At 41.8% G+C, this 26048-nt stretch overlaps 1 protein-coding gene and 1 pseudogene across 1 annotated transcript in view; one reads left to right on the forward strand and one right to left on the reverse strand.

Annotated features, from left to right (window-relative positions):
* The window catches only part of METTL25 (methyltransferase like 25), a 395084-nt gene that overhangs the window by 332965 nt on the left and 36071 nt on the right, over positions 1-26048 (reverse strand). The gene's annotated exons all lie outside the window — the stretch shown is intronic.
* Positions 7354-10867, forward strand: LOC141131145 (transcription elongation factor SPT6 pseudogene; annotated as a pseudogene).

Consider the following 26048-nt stretch of genomic DNA (forward strand, 5'->3'; position numbering starts at 1 on the left):
TCGAGTATAAGTCGAGTTTTTCAGCACATTTTTTTGTGCTGAAAGTGCCCCCTCGACTTATACTCGAGTCAAGCACTTTTCTGCAGCAAAAAATTTCATTTTCCGAACCGACTTTGGGGCCCCGTATCTCAGGGCCACTTGGTGCTAGGAACCCCAAATTTGGTGTGCAAACCCAGTGGTACCACAACATATCCAAAGTTGGCATTCCTAGCACCAAGTGGCCCCGAGATACGGGGCCCCAAAATCGGTTCAGAAAATGTCATTCTCTGCTGCAGAAAAGTGCTTGACATTTTCTGAACCGAATTTGGGGCCCCATATCTCAGGGCCACTTGGTGCTAGGAACCCCAAATTTGGTGTGCAAACCCAGTGGAACTGGTACCATAACATATCCAAAGCTGGGGTTCCTAGCTCTAAGTGGCCCCGAGATACAGGGCCCCAAATCCAGTTCGGAAAATGTCATTCTCTGCTGCAGAAAAGCGCTTGACATTTTCTGAACCGATTTTTGGGGCCCTGTATCTCGGGGCCACTTGGTGCTAGAAACCCCAGCCATATTTTATGGTCCTAGTTCCACTGGGTTTGCACACCAAATTTGGGGTTCCTAGCACTAAGTGGCCCCGAGAAACGGGGCCCCAAAGTCGGTCAACTGTGTCCATCTGCAGCAATGTCATTTCGGGACCCTTTGGGTCTAGAGACCCCAAATTTTGGCTGCAGCTAGGGGGCATCTAAGAACCCTTAACTACCGAATTTGAAGTTCGGGGGACCTATGGCTGCAAATGGGCACAGTGAGGCATGCAAATGGGCACAGTGAGGCATGCAAATGGGCACAGTGAGGCTGCAAATGGGCATTGTTGACCCTCTTTTCCACTTACAGTAGTTGTGCATTTCTCACCCTCGTCTTATACTCGGGTCAATAAGTTTTTCCCATTTTTTTGTGGTAAATTAGGGCCTCGACTTATACTCGGATCGACTTATACTCGAGTATATACGATACTTACTGTATGCCAATGAGATATTTAAGTTTTTCCTTTTTAATTAAAAATTCTGTTTTCACTTTGTCATTATGGGGTACTGAGTGTAGATTAATGAGAAAACATGAATTTAAACTGTAGTATCAGGCTGCAACATAACAAGATTGTTACTAAAAAAGTGAAGGGGGTCTGAATACTTTATGAATGCACTCTATATATATTTATTTATTATTTATTAGATCAGCGGTTACACCATTCCATCCAGGGTTTCCATACTTTTTCAAAAGGTGGAATGCGAAGCAGATCTGAGTGACGGTGACCTTTTATAGAAGTAATTCGTTTTAGTTAATGTAATAGTGTCAGACAGATTAGGTGCCAGCTGTGTTCTCCATTTTCTGACAATAGTGATTCTGACTGTGAGTAGAACATGCATAACTATGGTATGGTAATTAGGTCATTTTCAATCTCTAGGTTTAGGAAAGCCAGAACAGGACTAGGCATTGTCACTACACCAGTTATTTCGGAAACAGACTGGAAGATTTTTCTGCCAGAAGCTAGTCAAGTTTTTACATGACCATTTGATATGAAACCATGTTCTCACATGACTGCACCCCCACCAGCAAAATGTGGTGTTGGAAGAGGAGAATTGCGCTAATCGGTGATGGGGATATTACCAGCATGTTTTTATGACAATTCCCAGTGGTTCAGTCACTGCTCAAAAAAGTTTAAGGAACACTTTTAAATCAGAGCATAGCATCAAGTCAATTAAACTCCTGGGATATTGATCACTAGTTTTTCACTAGTTTTGCATTTGGCTAGGGTCAGTGTCACTACTGGTTGCATGAGGTGATACCTGGATCCTATAGAGGTTGCACAGGTAGTCCAGATCCTCCAGGATGGTACATCAATACGTGCCATTGCCAGGTTTTCTGTGTCTCCCAGCACAGTCCCAAGAGCATGGAGGAGATTCCAGGAGACAGGCAGTTAACTCTAGGAGAGCTGGACAGGGCCGAAGAAGGTCCTTAACCCATCAGCGCGACTGATATCTGCTCCTTTGTGCAAGAAAGAACAGGATAAGCACTGCTAGAGCCCTATATATTGACCTCCAGCAGGCGACTGGTGTGAATGTCTCTGACCAAACAATCAGAAACAGACTTCATGAGGGTGGCCTGAGGGCCCGAAGCCCTGTGCTCACTGCCTGGCACCAGCTCAATTGGCATTTGTCATTGAACACTATAACTGGCACCCTGTGCTTTTCACAGATGAGAGCAGGTTCATCCTGCGCACATGTGATAGACGTGAACGGGTCTGGAGAAGAGGTGGAAAATGTTATATTGTCTATAACATAGTTTAGTATGACTGGTTTGGTAATGGGTCAATGATTGGTCTGGGGAGGCATATCCAAGGAGGGACGCACAGACCTCTACAGGCTAGACAATGGCACCCTGGCTGCCATTAGGAATGGGGAAGAAATCATTGGACCCATTGGCAGACCCTACGCTGGTGCAATTGGTCTTGGGTTTATCCTGGTGCACAATAATGCCTGGCCTCATGTGGCGAGAGAATGCAGCTGTTCAGGACCTTAATGATGCCCTGGTACAGATCTGGGAGGAAAAGCCCCAGGACACCATCCATCGTCTCATTAGGAGCAAGCCCTGACTTCGTGGGAGCCAAAGAAACTACTGAGTACCATTTTGAGTTGCAACAATGACATTTCAGAAAAATGGACTAGACTGCTGCATCATTTTTTCACTTTGATTTTCAGGGTGTTTTTTTATTCAGCCCGCTGTAGGCTGATAATTTTCATTTCCATCAAACGATGTGGCATCCTTTCATTCCTAGCACAGACCATAAAAACACCCAGTCCATATCATTACAGATATCCAGCATGATATTTTTACCCATTCAGATAATGTGTTTTTAAAGTGTTCCATTTTTGAGCAGTGTACATAGAGTTGAAGATTTTAAGCCATTGGCAGGGAGTGAAGGATTGATTTAAATAATTTCCTCATTTCAGAATGGGAATGGTTTTGGTTACCTGAAAGCTGATGTCCATGTTTCATGTCACTTTAAATAGTTTGCTTTGACCAAGATTCATGTTTTCTTTTACATCATGTGGATGGTTGGGTGCATGTGCTTCGCTTACCCAGTGAAGAGTTGGCACCAGGATGCACTATGGGAAGAAGGCAAGCTGACAGAATCAGTGTGCTGGTTTGATCAATGTTCTGCTGGGAAGCCTTGAGTCCTGCCATTCACGTTGTTGTTACTTGACGCATACCACCTGCCTGAACATTGTTGCTGACCAAGTACACCCCTTCATGGAAACGGTATGCCCTGATGGCAGTGGCCTCTTTCAGCAAGTTAATGCGGTGCCACACTGCAAAAATGGTTTAAGAATGTGTTGAGGAACACAGCAAGTTTGTAGTGTTGACTTGGCCTCCAAATTCTCCAGATTTCAATTCAATCGAGCAACTGTGAAATGTGCTGGAAAAACAAGTCCAATCCATGGAGGCCCCACCGCCCAACTTACAGTACTTAAAGGATCTGCTACTGATGGCTTGGTGCCAGATACCACGGCATTCCTTGACAGGTCTAGTGGCATCCATGCTTCAACAGGGCTGTTTTGGTCACAAAACAGGGTGTTTTGGTCACAAAACAGGGTGTTTTTGGTGGCAAAGAGGACCTACTCAATATTAGATGGGTGAAGATAAAGTTATGTCTGACCAGTATATATTGGCAATGTATCTTGTAACTCATAGTTTGCCTTGCTGCATATCTGATCTTCAGAGTTTCAAAAGGAGTAGTTTGCCCAGCAGACAGCATTGCCACAATCTCCTGTTCCAAGACCACCATGCACCTAATAAAAAAGTAGCCACCGTCATGTAAAAGTGATTTCACTCCACTTACAAAATAATATAAACCAAAACAGTGCTGCGCTACTAAGTAAATAATGGGAAATATAAACTCAATGAATTAATATGTGCAAACATAAATAAATAAGTCCACTGAATTAAATAAGTAAATAAAAGTTCATAGAAGTAAACTGGTGACTGATTGAAGTGGATCCAAACATATACCAATTCACCCAAAGTGCAGATTTTTCAGAAAAAAACTTGTGCTTGCCTCCACCAGTATCACAGGCTGCTCACCTCAAATATGAGCCAAATCAGCAGTGTTCTCCACTGGGGATAATGAAGATTACTGGCGTGGTGTAGACACTAATCCTTCTTTATCCTAGGCACCTTCTTTGGGTTCTGCGGAACCCTGATTGTCTTACCAAATAGGATGTATTAAAAAATATAGCAAATAGCAAAAAAGAAGGCAACATCTAGTGCTCTCCATCTGAGATAATTTTAATGGTATAAAAAATGGTAGGTACACTCACAAGTGTAGCACAATGAGCCTGCGCTAGCTGTAACAGCATTCAAACAACCCTGTCTCGAGATGGCCACAATGTGACGTCAGTATGCAGGCTCAGCCCCCTTGACGCGTGTCGTCAGGGAGTTGACTTCTTCAGTAGTGTCCTCCAAAAATGCACTCCACAAAGACCACGCTGCTCGATAACCCGCCCACATGAAAGGAAGTAAAGAGTTATCTATTGCCAATAGCACGTGTCAAATCAACAAGTGCGGAGGACATAAAAGGCCGACAGAATCCGCTTCAGGCACCAACGTTCGAAATAGGTCCATCTGAAAGCGAGACAAAGCATCTGCGATAATATTGGTATTACCAGGTATATACTTAGCCTTAAGCCACAGATTCAGACTTAAACATTTAAAAACTATTTGGCAAAGTATGGCAATAACAGGCAAAGATTTGGACGCAAAACAATTAAGCGCAAAATCTACACCTTTATTATCCAAATGTAACAAAATTCTTCAATGACTAAAGTTGTAATGCAACAAGAACTGGAAATATTACCAAGAGAACAATATTAGAAGTAAAACCATTTTCTCTCCATCTGGGATGCCAAGCACCAGCTGACCAATGTCCTTGATAAAAAAAATAATAAATAAAAAATTATCCGCAGCTCCCAGTAGCATCTGTAAACAAATTGAGAGGCTTCACAAAATTGAGGCTTCGCAAAATTGGGCTTGCCATAACACCCATTAAGGGAAGACAAAAAACAATGCCAAACAATCAGATTATCTCTAACTTCCGAACGTAATTCTAACAAAACGAAATGGAGAGGACACTCCGGATATGGAATGGTAAAGCCTTTTCGAAAATTTACGGCCCATAGGCAAAACCCTAGCAGCAAACGCTAAAAGGCCTAGTAAAGATTTAATTGTTTTTAATTTAACTTTCTTCTTGGACAAAATGAAAGCCAACAACTAACAAATTTTGGCAATCTTTTCTTGTGGAAGGCGGAATTCCATCCTAGCTGCATCAATAGTGACACCTAGGAATTCTAAGCAAGTAGTCAGATACACTGACTTTTCTGGAGCCAACAGAATGCCAAAGGAGCGGCAAATAATCTGGAATTTAGTAAAAAGATACAATCAGTAGCACCAGCCTTACCAATAAATAAAAAGTCGTCCAAATAGTGCAATAAATTCCACAAACCTGTCTGAAAACTCACCACCCATTCGATAAATGTGGAAAACAATTTGAAATATTTACAAGATAGGGAACACCCCATGGGGAGGCATTTATCAAAATAATATCTTCCTTGGAAATAAAAACCCAAGGAGTTAAAAGCCATAGGATGGACAGGCAACAAGTGAAAAGCTGATTTTATATCAGCTTTTGCTAGTAATGCTGAAGATCCCACACTCCGTATTTTAACTAACGCATCATCAAATGATGCATAAGAAACCAAACACATTTCGAGGCTAATTTCATCATTTAAAGACAAACCATCAGGATAGGACAAATAATGAATCAGTCCAAAGGAATTCGGCTCTTTTTTGGGAATAATTCCAAGAGGAGAGATACGAAAATTTTGAAAAGGAGGTGATGTGAAAGGGCCAGCAATCTTCCCTTCCTGAATTTCCTTCTGAATCTTCTCTTTGATAATATCTGAGTGTACTTCAACAGAAGGCAGATTTTCAACGATCACACAACCGTAACCAGAATAAGAAGGCAACCGAAAACCATGTGAGAAACCTTTATACAATAGGACTGCCATCTGACGGCTTGAATAAAGACAAAGGCAAGGCAACATGTTTGCTAACATCACCGGAGTGACCAATTTTAAGAGAAAGATATTTTGGATACCGCATTGGAAGTGGAATTCATTATTTTAAAGCAACGTACAGCAGGGTGTGTTCCTGAACAGTGAGTGCATTTGTGTTTATATCTGCAAACGTGTGGCCACATGCACTGTCCTTCATTAAAACTGCCCAGAATTGACTTGAGGTGGTTTGGCAAACGATTTCTGCAGCAATAATAAATTAAGCCACAAACCCACATCTTTTGTGCCCCATTTCAAGGAGCGATGTACTGAGAGTTTCTGATGAAAAGACTCATCATAAAAAACTACGATAGCCCTGGGCAATTCTTATACGCCTCGAGAAATATCTCAACGTGTTGGAACATTTCACTGCACAAATCTGGGCGACGCTCCCCCATTAAACTGGCATAAATGCAAAATATTTGCAACCAGTTGTTAAAACTGCGGGGAACACTTTTTCGTTTGTCGTTTTCAACTTTGTCTAATCTTTCAAGTCTATTTTCTTTCGCTAAAGGAAGGAGTGATCAGATATTGATATATGCATAATTTTATCTTTGACAGTAATTTGTAAATGAAATCCTAAAAGGCGACAATTTGCAAGAAATAACTTATTTCAAGCAGGATTCAGGCACAACAGAAGAATAAACAGGAGGTGATACCAACTGATGAAGTAAGCGCCGTATTTGCGACATTGTGAATAGTGGGCAATGATGGATTAGGATCAACAACCCGGTCACTCCATGTGGAAGCAATGTCCACCCTTGCAGGATGTAGGGAAGAACTTGGTAATAGTTTAGATAACAAAGAAGAAAAAAGAAACAGCAAAATCTTTCAGTAATTGAGAAGTATCAATGGACTCACCTGTAGCTATTTGTGTTGCTGGCACCGAAAGGTTAACCACGGTATGCAACTCAGAAGCAGAAACTGTCATGTTGGCACTCGCATCATTTTGTTCTCCTAGGGGATGATTAGTAGCCATGGCAATCATAGTATTCTGTGCACCAGATTCTTGTGCTGTGGAGACCCCTGCAGCATCTCGCAAAACCAAGCTGAGTAAAAACTAAATCCATAGGGTTAACAGTACAGTTTTAATTGTTGTACAGTTTTTTGTTGTCCTCTGTGTCCCTCATCCCTAGGCAGGGACTGTGATTCGGACCGGCATGGTTGCTTACACAATTCTTTAGTTCCTCTTTACAGGCTGCTCTGCGCATGCGCCCGTCTGTAGACCTGGAGGGCCGAGATCCATCATGTGATGTGCCGAAGGAGGATACATCCTTGGCAGAAGAGAAGCTTCTGACCTGGAAGAGGAAGCCAGGATTAGAGGAGCTACAGGAGCACATGGGAGAGGACCAGAGGTGGCAGCCCCCACACAGTCTAATGCCACAGCCATTCATCTATGTCGGTGGCCCAGCCCGTTCCATAACATGGCACAGTAAGGTCTCCATTCCGAAAATGGCAGCAGATGTGCCTTCTTCTTCTGTCTTTTTCCGACTGCATTGCTTGTGACGCATCTTTTTCTTTTTATAGATGACAGCTCGTGTTCCCGGCCGTTTAAAGACCCAGGAACCAATTACAAGTAAGTATTTAAATTAGTTTAAACTACTAGCATTTTCTAGTCTGCCACGCTCCCATAGGTATGGGGTGGGGATGTTTTTCCCCACTCCACACCTTTCAATCCTATAGAAAATTTATGGAAGGAGCTGAAACTTCAAGTTGCCAAGCTACAGCCAAGAAACCTTAAGGATTTAGAGAAGATCTGTAAAAAAGAGTGGACCAAAATCCCTCCAGAGATGTGTGCAAACCTGGCCACTATCTACAAGAAACATCTTACCTCTGTGCTTGCCAGCAAGGGTTTCTCCACCAAGTACTAAGTCATGTTTTGCTTGGGGATCAAATAATTATTTTACCTACTGAACTGCAACTCAATTTATCACATTTGTACTAGAGCTGCATGATTAATCGTTAAGAATCGAAATTGCGATCTTTTTCCCTTCCCGATCTTCAAAACAGCATGTCATGATTGTTTTTAACAAGTGCAGAGTTCTCACAGCTGGAAAAAAAATTAAAAAATCCAGGCAACCTGTCAAGTTTAATCACACAATGCAAATAAGTAGAAACAAAGTATTTTTTTATTCTTTTATGAAAGGAAAGAACTCCGGCGTGTAAATGAAGGAAGTTTAACCATTTAAAGACCAAACCTTTTCTGACATTTATTGCTTACAAGTAAAAATCATTATTTTCTGCTAGAAAATTACTTGGAACACCCAAACATGATATATTTTTTTTAGCAGAGACCCTAGAGAATAAAATGGTGGTTGTTGCAATATTTTATGTCACACCGTATTTGCGTAGCGGTTTTTAAAATGCAATTAACAAAAAAAAAAAAAAAATACACTTTAATGAATTTAAAAAAGCTAAAGAGTAAAGTTAGCCCAATTTTTTTGTATAATGTGAAAGATGAAGTGAAGAGCAAGCATGTTACCCTGAGGCACGATGGTCGACTATCAGTCCCATAACAACTCATAACACCATTCTTCACACTTCAAATGCCAAAGATGATCTCTAAATTTATAAGTCCCATTTCTGTCTACATAATTCTTTTTTTTTTTTTTTTTGAGACAGGACTTTGGCAGTGTCCATTTTGCCAACAAGATAATTTCCCAGAGCTTAGTGAGGTATGGAATCATTTTGACAGGGGCTCTTGCCCTGGTCAGGCTGTTGGTTTTAAAGCCCGTCTAGACAATGGTGTGACTGGCTTCATTCCAACAAAATGTATTAGTGATAAAGTTGTTAAACGACCCGAAGAAAGAGTAAAGGTGGGCATGACTGTCCATTGTCGGATAATGAAAATCAACATTGAGAAGTTTAGTGTGGACTTGACATGCCGATCCTCAGACCTGTCGGACAAACACAATGAGTGGAAGTTACCCAAGGACACTTACTATGATTTTGACACAGAGGCTACACATCTCAAACAGGATGATGAGCTGAAAAAGAAACAGCAGCGTACAACTTACATAAAACGTGTCATTGCACATCCCTCATCCACAATATTAACTTCAAGCAAGCTGAAAAGATGATGGAGACAATGGACCAGGGTAATGTCATTATTCGACCAAGCAGTAAGGGGGAGAATCATTTAACAGTCACATGGAAGGTTAGCGAAGGTATTTACCAACATGTGGATGTACGAGAGGAAGAGAAGGAGAATGCCTTCAGTCTGGGGTCAACACTGTGGATTAACACTGAGGAGTTTGAAGACTTAGATGAAATTATTGCTCGATTTGTGCAGCCCATGGCATCTTTTGCAAGAGATCTTATAAACCACAAATATTACCAGGACTGCAATTGTGGAGATAAAAAGAAATGAGAGGAATTATTGATAAAGACAAAGAAGGAAAAGCCTACATTCATTTCATACTTCATTGCTGCTAATAAGGAGCTCCCAGGCAAATGTTTGTTAGGTTATCAGCCCTGAGCTAAGCCAAGAATTGAGTACGTAACGTAGAAGGTTTCAGATATAGAGGACAGATATTCCCTAGAGTTAATGGCCTTTTCCGATGGTTCAAAGACCACTACCAAGACCCTGTACCAGGTATTACTCCCAGTAGCAGCAGTAGAACTAGGACTCCGGCCTCCATGAGTGCCACCCCTGCCAATATTAATCTTACAGATCTGACCCATGCTGTGAATGCTCTACCGCAAAACATGACCTCCCAAATGTTTAACGCTATTGCTGCAGTTACTGGACATGGGCAAAATCCCAATGCCACACCAGCCCAATGGGCATCCAGTCAGTATGGTTATGGTGGAGGCAGTGGAGGTGGGAGCAGTGCTTATCATGTTTTTGCGACTCCAGCACAGCAGCCTATGGCTACACCTCTGATGACCCCCAGCTACTCTTATGCTACTCCCAGCCAACCTATTACAACACCACAGTACCATCAACTACCGCCAAGTGCTACACCAACTCGCACCCACACCACAGTCCTCTCATTTACAAAGTTCATCAACATCAAGTTCCCGACACAGGCAGCAATCCAAAACCAGTAGTGAGAGCCCTATTGATTGGGGCAAAATGGCTGAACAGTGACTGCATGAAAAAGAGGCAGAGAGGCGAAAACAGAAGCAGCGGTTAATCCCTCGTCCGTCTCTAAGTCCTATGATAGAGAGTACACCCATGTCTGTCGCAGGGGATGCCACACCACTATTGGATGAAATGGACCAATGAGTGCAGGAGATGGGAAACGAACTCGAAGGACACATGAGAACATCACTTTGCGCATTTTATTTTTGACAGTTGTACAAAAATGTTCCCAAACTCGCAGTGGAGATTAATTATATCTGATATATCCACTGACCACCATGGGAAGATTGGACCTTTCCAGTGTAATGCTTGATTTATTTAAGTGCTTGAGATCTTGTTTTAGCACCAAGCATCAATATCAGATTGTGTTTATATTACAATTGAAGTGTTGGTTTACTTCCGAGAAGAGAGGTAAAAGTGTTAAGTTGACCTCAGTAGAAAAACAGTTATGTTTTTATGGGCTATGTTTTAAACATAAAATGGGGTTCACTTTTCTTTTTTAATTGCATATTCTGCCAAAGAATGCAAAATAAAATGAGAGGTCTGAAGCTAAGATCTCATTTTTGTAATATGATGTAGACTGGCTGGAGCCATTTTATTTGGATACATGGAACTAAAAGGGAGCATTAAGCGACTGGGGGCAGACAATATAGTCTCTTCTCGTAATATCTTCAAAAAATAAAAAATAAAGAAGAACATGCTACAATGTTTTATGCATTTAGGTATTTATTTTTCATCCTTGCTCTATTTTCATGCTTCACTGCAATGTGCAGCTAACTGTAAGTTTGCGACGGTGTCCCTACACAGTCTCGGTGCTTAATTATGAGATGAAGCTTTTTGCTTTTTTGGGGGTTTTTTTATGTCATTTTCATTGCAGTGTACAGGTGTCATGGATTTCTGATGACACCTAAAGTTATCATTATTATAATAACTTTTATTTGTTTTGTTTTGGCAGCAGACAAATAAAATAGTGACTTATAATTCATTTTTTAAGAACATTTTTGTTCCAAATAATAGGAGAATGTAAGCATCCAGACTGAAAAAAGATCATGACAAGCACTTTTTAACTATGTCTTTTGACATGTGTCAAGCTATAAAAGGAAAAAAAATCTTTTTATGGGACCAAACAGCATGCCTTTCTTACATAACAAACTGAACATCAGAGAAGATTAAAGTGACACCTGAAAATTTTGAAAAAGACTCTGGAGCCTTATGTATTTGTATAACTGTACATTCAAGAGAGATATGATGATGAAAGCTTTATACCGACCAGCCATGCTAACATTTCAAGTTGAATAAGAGGGAAAAAAGATCTTCCAAGAAAAATGCATGGAAGATCCTGCATATAGCCACATGAAGAAGCAGTTAACCAACCTAATCACAAAGGAAACACAGATCAACAGTGACATCTTCTTTCTCTCAAGAAGCAAAAAGAGGAATCTCATACTATAAGGTCTCCAGATTAAAAATCCTTGTGCAAATGCACTGAACTCTCCTTATGTAGAAGGACCAGCGAAAGACTAAGGAACAACCTCATTCAGAAACTGTATGGCAAAAACTTGCCATAAATAGGAAGCAAAAAAAAATAAACTCCAGAAGCTACACCAAGAGCAGATTTTTTGAATACAACATAAAACGAATACAACATCTGTATCTCCTACTATCAGTGACCTGGAATCCAATCCAGAATCCCAAAGTATCCCTTGTGTAAATGCTGACCTGACTAAAAATGTGGATATAACAGAGGAACTTGGAATCACCAATCTGTCAAATCATTATCTGTCCGAACCAAAAATAACAGTCCTCTCCAAAGGCCTCACATTCTGCCCAACCATTAAATTGGATAATTTACAGGTATTGTCAGGTATGGAAGAATTCTTCAGGAAACTAAGGCTCAAAGAATTATTATTATTATTATTATACAAGATTTATATAGCGTCGACAGTTTACGCAGCGCTTTACAACATTAGGGCAGACAGTACAAGTACAATACAATTCAATACAGGAGGAATCAGAGGGCCCTGCTCGTTAGAGCTTACAATCTAGGAGGGAGGGTCAAGTTATACAAAGGGTAATAGCTGTGGGGGATGAGCTAATGGAGAAAATAGTGCAGTTGTTAGATGGAGGCAGGATAGGCTTCTCTGAAGAGGAAAGTTTTCAGGGATCGCCTAAAAGTGGATAAAGTTGGAGACAGTCTGACAGATTGGGGTAGGGAATTCCAGAGGATGGGCGAGGCTCGAGAGAAGTCCTAGAGGCGGATATGGGAGGAGGTGATGAGGGAGCTAGAGAGCAGGAGGTCTTGGGAGGAACGGAGATGGCGATTAGGTTGGTATTTTGAGACTAGGTTAGTGATGTAGCTGGGGGCAGAGTTGTGGATGGCTTTGTAACTTATTGTTAGTATTTTGAATTTAATTCGTTGGGCGAGTGGTAGCCAATGGAGGGATTGGCAGAGAGGGGTAGCAGACACTGAGCGGTTTGTAAGGTGGATGAGTCTGGCAGCAGCATTCATGATGGACTGAAGGGGGGATAGTCTATTTAAAGGTAAGCCAATGAGGAGTGAGTTGCAGTAGTCAAGGCGAGAAATAACCAGGGAGTGAATCAGGAGCTTTGTGGTTTCATTGGTTAGAAAGGGACGTAGTTTAGAGATGTTGCGGAGGTTGAGGCGGCAAGCTTTGGAAAGTGATTGGATGTGGGGCTGAAAGGAGAGTTCAGAGTCCAGGATAACACCTAGTACCCTGACATGTGGGGACAGGTGGATGGTTTTGCCATTGCTCTTGACAGAGAAGTCGGGGGAAGAGGAACGCGGGGGAGGAAATATTATAAGCTCGGTTTTGGACAAGTTGAGTTTGAGGAAGTGGTGTGACATCCATACAGATATGTCGGTTAGTAAGTTAGTGATGCGTGAGGAGACTGATGGAGTGAGTTGAGGGGTGGAGAGATAGATTTGTGTGTCATCAGCATAGAAATGATATTGAAAGCCGTGAGAGGCAATCAGCTGACCCAGGGAAGAGGTGTAGATTGAAAATAAAAGAGGTCCAAGAACAGAACCTTGGGGGACCCCGACAGAGAAGGGAAGAGGAGTGGAGGAAGTAGAATTGTAAGTGACACTGAAGGTGCGTTGGGATAGGTAGGATGAGAGCCACTGAAGAGCACAGTCACGGAGACCGAGGGAGTAAAGTTTTTTGAGGAGGAGGGGGTGGTCAACCGTGTCAAAGGCAGCTGAAAGATCAAGAAGTAGGAGTACAGAATAGTGTCCGTTGGTTTTTGCAGTTAGTAGGTCATTTGTGAGTTTTAAAAGAGCAGTTTCTGTGGAGTGTTGAGGGCGAAATCCAGATTGAAGGGGATCAAGAAGGTTGTTTTTAATGAGGTGGTCACTCAGTTGGTTGTAAACCAGGCGTTCAAGGAGTTTAGAGGAAAAGGGGAGCAAGGAGATTGGGCGTAGGTTGTTAAGATTGGTTGGGTTCAAGGACGGCTTTTTGAGTATGGGGGTGACCAGTGCATGTTTTAGAGCATCGGGGAAGATGCCAGAGGTGAGGGAGAGATTGAAGATGTGGGTTAGAAAGTGTAGGATGGGGTCAGAGGGTGACCGTAGCATTTGAGAGGGAATAGGGTCCAGGGGACAGGTGGTTAGGTGGGCGATAGAAGGAGTTTAGCAACTTCATCTGTAGTAGTAGATTTGAATAGGGGGAGTGTCAGTTGTACCTGTGACGAACGCGGGTGTCAGATCTCCGCCCTCCTCGCTAACTTGCAACGAAGGACCGGCCAACCTCACACAACGCTGTCACTTATGTAACAATGCCACTCTCAGCTGCGCCCAGCACAAAGATTTTCCAGCTTGTGGGACCACAATCTAGGTGCGAGCAGCCTGAGAGTGATTGTCACTGGGCTAATTACACAATTAACCCTTTAACTGCCACTACCCCCGTTTAAATTTTTTCATAGTAATGAATTTTTTCATAGTAATGAAAGGAATCCTTTGACAATGGATTGCAACAAAAATAAAAAGAACAGCAACATTACACCTCCACAAGGGCGCAACCCCAAACTGGACACCTATATTGACAGCTTCAGACTGAGAGTTACATCTCTGATATCAACCCAGCAAAAAAAGTTTTATACAATCTTTCACCACTGGAGCGAAGAGCTGTACACGATTTATGCAATAATCAGGCCATCACCATCAAACCAGCAGATAAATGGGGAGCAGTTGTTGTGGTGGATACAAACAAATACATACAAGAGGGCAAGAGGCAGCTTGCCAATGCTACTTACTATAAAAAACTGGATTATGATCCGACCCAGGATTTTACTAAGCAATTAAAAGGTCTCATTAAAACAATACCAACCCACCTACATTCAGAACTTATCAATGCAATTCCAGATAATCCAGAAATTGGGGACTTACATGTTGCCTAAGAATCACAAGCCAGGAAATCCAGGCAGACCCAACTTAACAGGTATGGATTGAATACACTTACCAAACATATCTCAGGCCTTGTGGAAAATATGTTAAAACCATTAGTCATGAATACTGCTAGTTTCCTAGAAGACACAACTGATTTTCTGAACAGGCTTAACAATATACAGCAATTACCACCAAATACACTTCTAGTCACTATGGATGTAGAATCTCTGTATATTAACATCCTTTACAAGGATAGGTTGGCTGCATGTCGCAGATTATTATTATCCTCATCAAACCACAAATACACTGCTGAGGATGTTACACAGCTCATCAAATTCATTACCCACAACTACTTCACTTTTAACAATGACATCTATCTTCAGTGTATGGGTACTGCTATGGGAAATAAAATGGCACCCCGATATGCAAACTTATTTATGGCTGACCTGCAGGACAAATTCCTGAACAGCATACAACAAAAGCCATATAGATATTATCGTTATATCGATTATATTTTCATTATATGGACTGAAGGTGAAGAAAATCTAAAACAGTTTTATTAATTGATTAACATTTTTCACCCATCAATCAAACTAAAACTGGATTATTCAAATACATATGTCAACTTCCTAGACACCAAAGTATACATGAGGGATAACAAGCTTCACAAGATATACAGAAAACCGACTGACCGATGCAGCAACACACTAAACAGGCCATCAGATACCACTGAATATGTTAAGACCCAGAAGACAGAAATAAACATCTCAGAACACTAGCAGACTCCTTCCATAAGAAAGGTTACAAAGACAAAACCATCAACAACAGCAAAACCATGGCCTTGAGAACCTAAAGAGAACATCTCCACATATAATCCAGCGCTAGAAGGGATAAAAAAAGATAATCAAAGATTTGCAACCCATCATAACAGAGGGTGAAACTCCGAAAGAAATAATCCAACACCCAATCCTGGCTTTCAGACAATCTCCCAACCTCAGACATAAACTAATCAGCAGGAAAATTCATTCTGATTATGAAATCTAAAAGTGTCACACACAGACAAAAGGGACCTTCAATATCATGGGATCATACAGCTGTACCTCCAGTAATGTTGTGTACCTCATCCAATGCAAAAGGTGTAGTAAAGAATCTTATGTTGGTGGAACAGGACAGAAGTTGCAAGTGAGGATGAATTTGCACAGACAATCAAGTAACATAAAAGAAGATTTCTGCACAAATGTGGGACATCATTTCTCACAACCGGATCACACCACAGAAGACCTCAATGTCTTAGTTCTTATAGGAAATTTCAAAACTATTCAGGAAAGGAAAACTTTTGAACTAAGAATGATAGTTCTATTTGACATAAAGCTACACGATTCTGGCTAAAATGAGAATCACGATTTTTTGCTTAGAAGATAGATCATGATTCTCTCACAATTCTTGCGGTGTAACATCATCTTTCACATTAAAACAAAAAAATTGGGCTAACTTTACTGTTTCTTGCCCAGCCGGTCTTTCAAACGCAATTTTTTGTGAAAAAATACACTTCAATATGAATAAAAAAAAAAGAAACAGTAAAGTAAGCCCAATTTTTTTTTGTTTTAATGTGAAAGATGATGTTACGCAGCGAGAATCGTGATCTATCTTCTAAGCAAAAGAAAATTGTGATTCTCATTTTAGCCAGAATCTTGCAGCTCTAGACAGTACTCAATTGTTTCTGTCGCAAGTGCATTAATACGGCTACAATTACCTCAAGCAAGAAAAATGCAGTAAGAAAAGTTGCTGCTCTTGGTCCCTCCTTTTGAAAATGCTAGTTGACTGGGGATCAAACCAGGGGCGTAACTAGAAATCACAGGGCCCCATAGCAAAATGTTGTATGGGCCCCCCCCAAAAAAAATTGCGGTGCTTAAACAAAATAGTGGACGTGGCTTAAAGGGGGTGTGGTTCGAGTCTGAGATGAATGAGGAAGGAAGGAAGGAAGGAAGGAAGGAAGGAAGGAAGGAAGGAAGGAAGGAAGGAAGGAAGGAAGGAAGGAAGGAAGGAAGGAAGGAAGGAAGGAAGGAAGGAAGGAAGGAAGAACAGGCCCAGATCCTACACCACAATAGCAATATATGTATTCCAGAAAGTTTAACAATCAACAGATAAAGATACTCCAAACACCTGGTGTTGGCGCTTCAATCACCCTCACCTGTGCCCAATGCAGCGTGACCAGTGCCCAATGTGGCCTGTGTGTTCCCAATGCAGCGTGGCCTGCCCATGCCCAATACAGCCTCACCTGTGCCCAATAATGCCTCACCTGTGCGCACTTGTGCCCAATGCAGCCTGTCCAGTGCCCAATACAGCCACACCTGTGCCCAATGCAGCCTCACCTGTGCCCAATGCAGCGGACAGTGCCCAATGCAGCGTGGACAGTGCCCAATGCAGCATGACCTGCCTGTGCCCAATGCAGCATGTCCAGTGCCCAATGCAGCCTCACCTGTGCCCAATGCAGTGTGGCCTGCCCGTGGCCAATACTGCCTCACCTTGCCCACCTGTGCCCAATGCAGCCTCACCTGTGTCCAATGCAGCCTCACCTGTGCCCAATGTGGCCTGCCTGTTCCCAATGCAGCGTGGCCTGCCCGTGCCCAATACAGCCTCACCTGTGCCCAATGCAGTCTCACCTGTGCCCAATGCAGCCTCACCTGTGCCCAATGCAGCGTGACACGTGCCCAATGCAGCCTCACCTGCATTTCCGGTTACAAGCGCTGGTGTCAGCAACATATGCTTATGTTATTTCAACCGAATGTGAATACCTTTCCACGTGTTTGTTAAATAAACAATTGGTACAGTATCACGCTATTGGGCTCCCTCTCCCTTTTCATGATGTTCAACATATGATGGAATTTCCTCATCACCAACTATAAGGATGATTCCAAATCCTATATTGCTACACAGTGGCACATACTGTGGAAGCCTTAGACCCCAGGAGGGGGAGAAGGATCTGGTGAGTGCAGCCGCAGTAGGAGCACTAATTAAGGCATACACGGTTTGACCACTCACGGAGAAGAAATTTAGATTAGATAAATGGATTATTTCACTGGCACAAGAGCACATTATTCATCTTAAAAGTTTTTTGGACTATTGTTTTTTATCTATTGGCACAGGAGCACCTTACCTATTTTGAATGAGCTGTGGATTATCAGTTTAATTAATAGAATACTAGACCAATAATTGATTTATTTTTATGGCATGTTTATTTGTATATTTTATATTGTTTACACTACTGTGACGAAATAGGCATTTCTGGTAAATCCCTTATGGAGAGGGATTTTAAAGCTAAGCAGCTGCTGTTCAACCTGTGAAAGGTAAAGAGTGAGTTAATTGCATTGAGAGAGCTCCGTGACTAACAGCGCTTGCTAGGTGTGTATTCAAATATATCAATAAAGTGTCTAGTGCAATCCACCAACTATTAAAAACTGGTAACAATAAATTTACCTATGATAATATGAGAAACTCAGTGAATTCAACACTGGCTAATTGTGTCCAAATGTGACGAAAAAAGTGACTAGTGCAAAACAACATTGAATACCAACTACCTAATATAATTGAAATAATTAATTGTGTGGAGTGAATAAATAAAAAGCGTTATAATGAACAGTGAAGGGATTCCTTCACATGGATCCCAAAATAGAGTGGTAATAAAAATTTTACATTCCAGTCCATGTCACAGGTATGCAAATCATAATTCTTATATAGCTGGTATCTTCGCTATCACTGTAGGCTTGATTGCATGTATCCACTTACGATCAAGGCGACAATAAAAGGCAATCCTTCCCAAAAATGAATCAAATCAAAGGGGAGTATAGGTCCCTACTCACCGAACGGTGTTGACTCTCTTTGCCTTATGACAAGAGAAGTCAAATCAGGCTTATGGCATCACCGTGACCAGATGTTTTTCATCAAACAGGACTCATGTCCGCTCTGCCCGGCCGCTCAGAATACCGCTAGCAAGAACTCTCAAATTGCAAGGTGAACCAGGAAAGAGAAAAGATAGCTCTCCATAGCGTAAAAAAGTTTATTTAAAAAATTCCGAGCAATGTAGCATCCATACGATCATCAGAAATAATGCTACAGATAGCCGCATATAGCTGTAAAAAAAAAATCAAACAGTCCAGGGATCGATAGGCAATAACATCTAACTCTGTTACACTCGCACCGTGCGTCTAGGCTTGACACGTTTCGTCATGTGATATGACATTATTAGAAGCTTTATTGATATATTTGTATATACACCTAGCAAGCGCTGTTAGTCACGGAGCTCTCTCAGTGCAATTCACTTCTTCTGAGGCACTGCCTTAGAGCAAGAATGCAGAGGAGTTCTGACTTCACACTGCCTTTTAAACCTAAACAATACACTTCTTATTGGCTGCCTCCTCCAAAACTATTAAAGCTGAACGTCTGGCAAAAAAATGTTTCCCCATGCCTGTGGCCACACTGTACGGTGTTACCTGCTTGTTTTTTTTCAAGAGGGAGAGAACAGAAATATACTTACCTAATCCTCCTATCCTCCCAGCACAAGACCGGTCCCTGCGGTACCTGCCATACACCCCACCCCCACCCATGGTCTAGCGGTCTTGAATAGTGGACTGTTCCTGACATCATCACACCCAGAGCAGGATTTTCATAGACCAGGCACAGTCCACCTATGAACACCAGTAAACAAACACTTAACTTGTGCAGTTTGGGCACAGCCCCACTGCATGGGCAAGAAAAAATGCCCAGAGTTGGGCTTTCAAGATAGAAACAGCTATGGCTGTAATTACACCCAGTGACTGCTTGAGTTTTGGCAGGTACCCGCTCCCACTTCTGTTGGAATTGCCTAGGCAATTCCAGACAATTCCACAGTGGGAAGCAGGCTGTGAACCTGCAAGGAGGCACAGCCAGCTTCCCCCCCCAGTAAACAGTCTAGCAGTGGGGACACATCGACTGGCAAAGAACTAGAACTAAGGGGCCAAGCCCAACCCCTAAAAACAACTCAACACCATAATTCCCACTCCACCAAATTATTTGGACCAGTGCACAAAGCAAGGTCCATAAAGACATGCATTAGCGAGTTTGGGGTGGAGGAACTTGACTGTCCTGCACAGAGTACTGACCTCGACCTGATAGAATACCTTTGGGATGAATTAGAGCGGAGACTGCGAGCCAGGCCAGGTCCACATCAGTGTCTGACCTCACAAATGCGCTTCTGGAAGAATGGTCAAACATTCCCATAGACACACTCCTAAACCTTGTGGGCAGCCATCCCAGAAGAGTTGAAGCTGTTATAGCTGCAAAGAATTGGACAACCCATTATTGAACCCTACGGACTAAGACTGGGAATCCATTAAAGTTTGTGTGCGTGTAAAGGCAGGCGTCCCAACACTTTTGACAATATAGTGTATGTGCTACCACCTTTCTAAATGTCTAGATGATTTTAGTCTTTTTTTCCCGTTGAGTTGTAAAATGTGCGTGTTTGTACAGACTACGGCGGCTATAAAAGCATAGATTTTTTTTTTGTAACTGGAAATTACTGGAATTTCTTTTAGTGTTATGTCACACAAGCAGTCACCAGATATGTAACACTAGAGATGAACAATCTTGCTGATATGTAATAAATGAATGGCCCTTCACCCCCCAGTAAAAGATTTTTCCACTTAAGTAGCAGCAGCATTACAATCTACATCTCTTGTATCTGAAAACCGGACCCAAGCACCACTTTTTAAGTATTTTGATGCCCTATCAAATCAGCAAGATTTCTGGCTCCGAGGTGTCTTCTATACAGGTAATGAGCTGAGATTAGGAGCACTTAAAGGGAGGTCTTCTAATCTCAGCTTGTTACCTGTATAAAAGACACTTGTCCACAGAAGCAATCAAGCAGATTCCAATCTTTCCACCATGACCAAGACCAAAGAGTTGTCCAAGAATGTCAGGGACAAGTTTGTAGACCGATACACACTGGAATGGGCTACAAGACCAACGCCAAGCAGCTTGGTGAGAGGGTAACAACAGTTGGTGCGATTATTCGCAAATGGAAGAAACACAAAATAACTGTCAATCTCCCTCGGTCTGAGGCTCCATGCAAGATCTCACCTCGTGAAGTATCAATGATCATGAGAACGGTGAGGAATCAGCCCAGAACTACACAGGAGAGTCATGTCAATGATCTCAAGGGAGCTGGGACCATAGTCACCAAGAAAATAATTGGTAACACACTACGCCATGAAGGATTGAAATCCTGCAGCGCCCGCAAGGTCCCCCTGCTCAAGAAAGCACAGGTACAGGCCTGTCTGAAGTAATGAACATCTGAAGGATTCGGAGAACTGGGTGAAAGCATTGTGAGCAGATGAGACCAAAATCGAGCTGTTTGGCATTAACTCAACTCACCGTGTTTGGAGGAGGAGGAATACTGCCTATGACCCCAAGAACACCATCCCCACCGTCAAACATGGAGGTGGAAACATTATGCTTTGGGGGTGTTTTTCTGCTAAGGGGACAGGACAACTTCACTGCATTAAAGGGACAATGGACAGGGCCATGTATCACCAAAATGTTGAGTGAGAACCTCCTTCCCTCAGCCAAGGCATTGGAAATGGGTCGTGTATGGGTATTCCATCATGACAATGACTCAAAACTCAAGGCCAAGGCTACAAAAGAGTGGCTCATTAGGGCCTGGAGTGGCCTAGCCAGTCTCCAAACCTTAATCCCATAGAAAATATGTGGAGGGAGCTGAAGGTTCGAGTTACCAAACGTCAGCCTCGAAACCTTAATGACTTGGAGAGGATCTGCAAAGAGGAGTGGGACAAAATCTCTCCAGAGATGTGTGAAAACCTGGTGGCCAACTACAAGAAATGTCTAACCTCTGTGATTGCCAAAAAGGGTTTTGCCACCAGTCATGTTTTGTGAAGGGCTCAAATACTTATTTCACTCATTAAAATGCAAATCAATTTATAACTTTTTTGAAATGCATTTTTCTGTATAATTTTGTTTTTATTCTGTCTCTCACTGTGAAAATAAACCTACCATTAAAATTATAGACTGTGGGTGTGTCCAAGATGGCCACTGGAGCAGACGTGCACTGAGAGAGCTCCTGCTTGGCCTCTAACATATAGCCCTGTTACCCTGCAGACCAGCAATCCTAACCTGCCCAGAAGGGACGAGCCAGCAGCGGTGACCGGTATGACCAATGGGAAAGGTGCCCTGTCCACCCGCAAATGTCCCAAGTAGCTCCTGTTCCTGCTGCACGGAGCCCTTGTCCCGCCACAGAAACCAACATGGCATCCCAGACCGAGGGGAATGACTCTGATCCTGTAGACAGAGAACAATCCAACTTCGATGTCCTTATGCAGGCGGTTCAATAAGTTTGATTGTATGTATAAATTTCTCCCTTTGGAGACAAATAAAAATGTTCTGTTAAGAAAAAAAAAAAAATATATAGACTGATCATTTATTTGTCAGTGAGCAAACATACAAAATCAGCAGGGGATCAAATACTTTTTTTCCCTCACTGTATATGATATAACAGTTGTCAAATTTGCCTAGCTTGGGGGCAATATCATGGTTATGAGGGCAGGCAAGAACCAGCTGGCACAAAGCTCTTGGGCTACAGCAGAAAGACTAAAAAACCTGTACGAATAGCTACTTCTTTTCCCTGAGATAAACAGCAGCGCCTGCACTATTTATATACTCCCCCTCCTTATGCATTGACATTGACTTGCTCTGTTGAAAGAGCCAGCAAATTTATGGAGCTCTCTGCAGGAACATGTTATGGAGATTAAGAGTTAGGAAAATTACAAGTTAAAGGGATTAAGAGTTATGCAAAAGGGTTTGGGGGTTAATGGTTAAGTTTAGTGATACATTACCTATAATAGTGTGAAATCTACCATGGAAGTTTTCAATAGAGGAAGCGATACTCTACTTGAAGTTCCCCTCATAGCAACCCTGCCAGTTCCAGGACTATCCCTCACACTAACCATTTCTTATATAATAACTTTACTTTTTGCATAATCTACTCTTCTGAGAATGCTGCGCTAGACATTAAATCCTGGTGCCAGAATTTACGGATTTATACGTTTAGAGATTTATTTGTTCCCTTTTCTTTTTGATCCCCAATTACTCTGTTGGGGCATCTGGAGCACAGAACAAACTCCAGTACTTTCAGGTACAGAGAACATTACTCCCCTTTATCCCACAAGACAGTGCATTTAATTGGTCACTATCAAACTCACTAATAACCAATATAGAGTGCGCACTGTGAAACGTGCGTTGGGGCACAGACTTTAGTGCTGATGTCACACCGCTGCATCGATGCATTGATATATCGGTCTGTTTGTTTAGCCTTTGTATGATTCTCATGGTGCAATAAATACTACACTATTACCATCTTTTCTGGCTCTCAGCTTTATTTGTTGCAGCTTTGATCAGTGCTGAGAACTGGAGAAGAGAGCACTGTGGATTGATGCATAGGCTACCTGGGATGGCACCTACGTATCATGACATGCTGAGCTTCCCACACATTTTGTAACACATTTTTTGGTGACTGCTCATTTCATGATCGTGCTTCTTTACAACTGGAAGAGTCTGGCACCGATTTGAGTCATGGGTGGAGAAATTATAATACATACCATATATGTTGTCTGGACTATACAAGACTTTTTTGCATTTTATGCACTTGTTTACATGTATACTTTATTTTTTTGTGATAGTATACTACATTTTAGGATTGATGTTTTTATTTGGATTTTTGCACTTTAGTATACATAGCTATGTGACAAATTGTTGCACTTTGTGATTAAGGGCTCTGGATTTCACGGACATGATCGGATCGGATATCGGTTGATGTCAGTGGACATGTCACCGATGACATCCGCCAGTCCATAGGGCTGAATGGAGTGTCCGATCAGGTCCACCTGAATAATTGACACGCGGACCTGATCAGAAAACCTGTGTAAAAGAGGCATTACTGTTGCACTCTGATTGTGTGGCGGGTGCCACTGGGCAAAGGGAAGGCAGCCTAGAGAACGTCCATTTGATGTCTTTCCCTTCCTCTTAATGACCCAGAAGTGACGTATACAACATTATGTCCAGGTCCCCGAGTTCCACCCCCTAGCCAGTATGATTGAAGAAACGAATGCAGTTTGATCTGCACTGCATTTGTTTAGTTGGAGGACAGATGAGCCACGAGAAGTCTTCTAGACCCCTGGTGTCTCATTAAAGAGAACAGAGGGGACTTTTTGTCCCTCACGTGATAAAAAAAAAGTTAAAGTGATTCTAAAGGTTTCTTTTTTTTTAAATAATAAACATGTCATATATGGTTTTGCACAGAGCAACCCTGATCTTCCTCTTCTCGGGTCCCCTGCCAGCACTCCTTCCACAAAAACACAAAAACAGCAGCTACTGACATGGATGAAGAACAAGTGCACTTCAAGGTTAACTTGTACAGTTACTATTATGCCCTGGAGTTTACAAAATTCTATTTTGTTTCAAGTCAAAGATAAATATTTAAGGATGAAAAAGGGTTAGCACCAAAACTCTCTGCACCCATCAACACCCAGTAAGTTTGTGCAAATAAAAGTTATGAAAAGCACAGGTTTTTATTATTATTAGGGCTTAATTGCAAAGATTAATAGTACTCATACACCAGACCAAAAATCGTTCCAAAATCGGTCATTTGTACAAGTCGTCCTTTTAAAAAAAAAAAAGAGAAACTGATTCATTTAAAGTGGAGTTCCACCCAAACGGATGCTTGTTTGCACCCTCCCCCTCTCCATTGCCACATATGGCACTTTTTGAGGCAGAGCAGGTACCAGGTTGTGACAGGTACCTGCTCCTACTTTTGGGTAAGATCACCAGTCGGCAATCTACATGCATTCCCGGTCCCTCCTCTTTCCCCCAGCTGCCTTTTGGGGCACACACAGGTCCCAGAAGACAGCAAGACCATTCAGAAAGCACAACGTGACTCTCGCATGCGCAAAAGGAATCCGGCTGTGAAGCCTGAAGTTACTTACAATGCCGGCGCCTGCAACCAAAGCCGATTGACGAATCGGCTTGGGGTGCCGACATCGTGGGATCCCTGGACAGGTAAGTGTCCTTACATTCAAAGTTAGCAGCTACAGCATTTGTAGTTGCTGACTTTTAATTTTTGGTTCCAGACTGGAGCTCCTCTTCAAGTCCACTGAACGATTTATCATTCAAAATTCAGACATAACATAATAGCAATATCGTTTGCTCCCACAACCGTGTGTTCGTTTTTCAAAAACGCATATGAACAATTTTTTTGATTGGTGTAGGGTTAGCATAATACGGTATCATCACACCATAATGCAAGTAACTATATATGGTTACCTTTTATGTTGAGAGAAGATATTACTTTTTCTTGCTGTATTCTTTCACTTGCTGACCGCAATACGTTTTTTGCAGCCAGTGGCTAGCTTTCTCATGAAAGCGTTCCAGCATCCCCTCCCACTGCTCTCCGGTGTTTCTCAGTCTTACCGTTTCCGCCGCTTTGCCCTAGAAATGATCCGATGGTTCAGCCAGTTGCTCCCATAGGCGATAAAAGAGTAGATACTCTTTGATTGCCTCTATGGCCTTGGAGGACTGGGCGACATGAGCAAAAGTTGAACTTTTTTTTTTATCTTTTGCTTTTATAAGTAAAGAAGAGATTTTGTGGTTTTTTTTGTTTTTTTTTAACCTCTACATAAAGAGGATCTGTCATCCTCATTTCTATGGGATGTTTACATTCCTTGTAATAAAAATAAAAGTCATTAAAAAAGTTAAAGGGACAGTGTAAAAATAAAAAATAAAATAAATAAAGATTTTTTTTTAAAGTGCCCCTATCCATCCATGCTCACACGCAGAAGTGAACACATACATAAGTCGCGCACGCATATGTAAACAGTGTTTGCATCACACATGTGAGGTATCACTGCAAACGTTAGAGCGAGAGTAATAAGTCTCTAGACCTCGTCTGTAACTCTAAACAGGTAACCTTTAAAGGCGTTTAAAAAGTAGCCTATGGAGATTTTTAAGTATTGTAGTTTGTCGCCATTCCATGAGCATGCACAATTTTAAAGCATGACATGTTAGGTAGCTATTTACTCAGAGTAACATCATCTTTCACATTTTACAAAACAATTGGGGTATACATTGAGGGTTTTTTTTAATTCATTAAAATAAATTTTTTCCCCAAAAATTGCATTTAAAAAACAGCTGCACAAATACAATGTGACATAAAAAATTGCAATGATCGCCATTTTATTCCCTAGGGTCTCTGCTAAAAAGACATGTATAATGTTTGGACAACTGACAGCACTGGCTGTAGTAGGTGAAAAAAATGTAAAAAAAAAGGTGATTCAGCTTTATTTCAATGATCCTCAACTATAAAGACTGTCA

This window comes from Aquarana catesbeiana, linkage group LG03, assembly GCF_042186555.1.
Source record: "Aquarana catesbeiana isolate 2022-GZ linkage group LG03, ASM4218655v1, whole genome shotgun sequence".
NCBI lineage: Eukaryota > Metazoa > Chordata > Amphibia > Anura > Ranidae > Aquarana > Aquarana catesbeiana.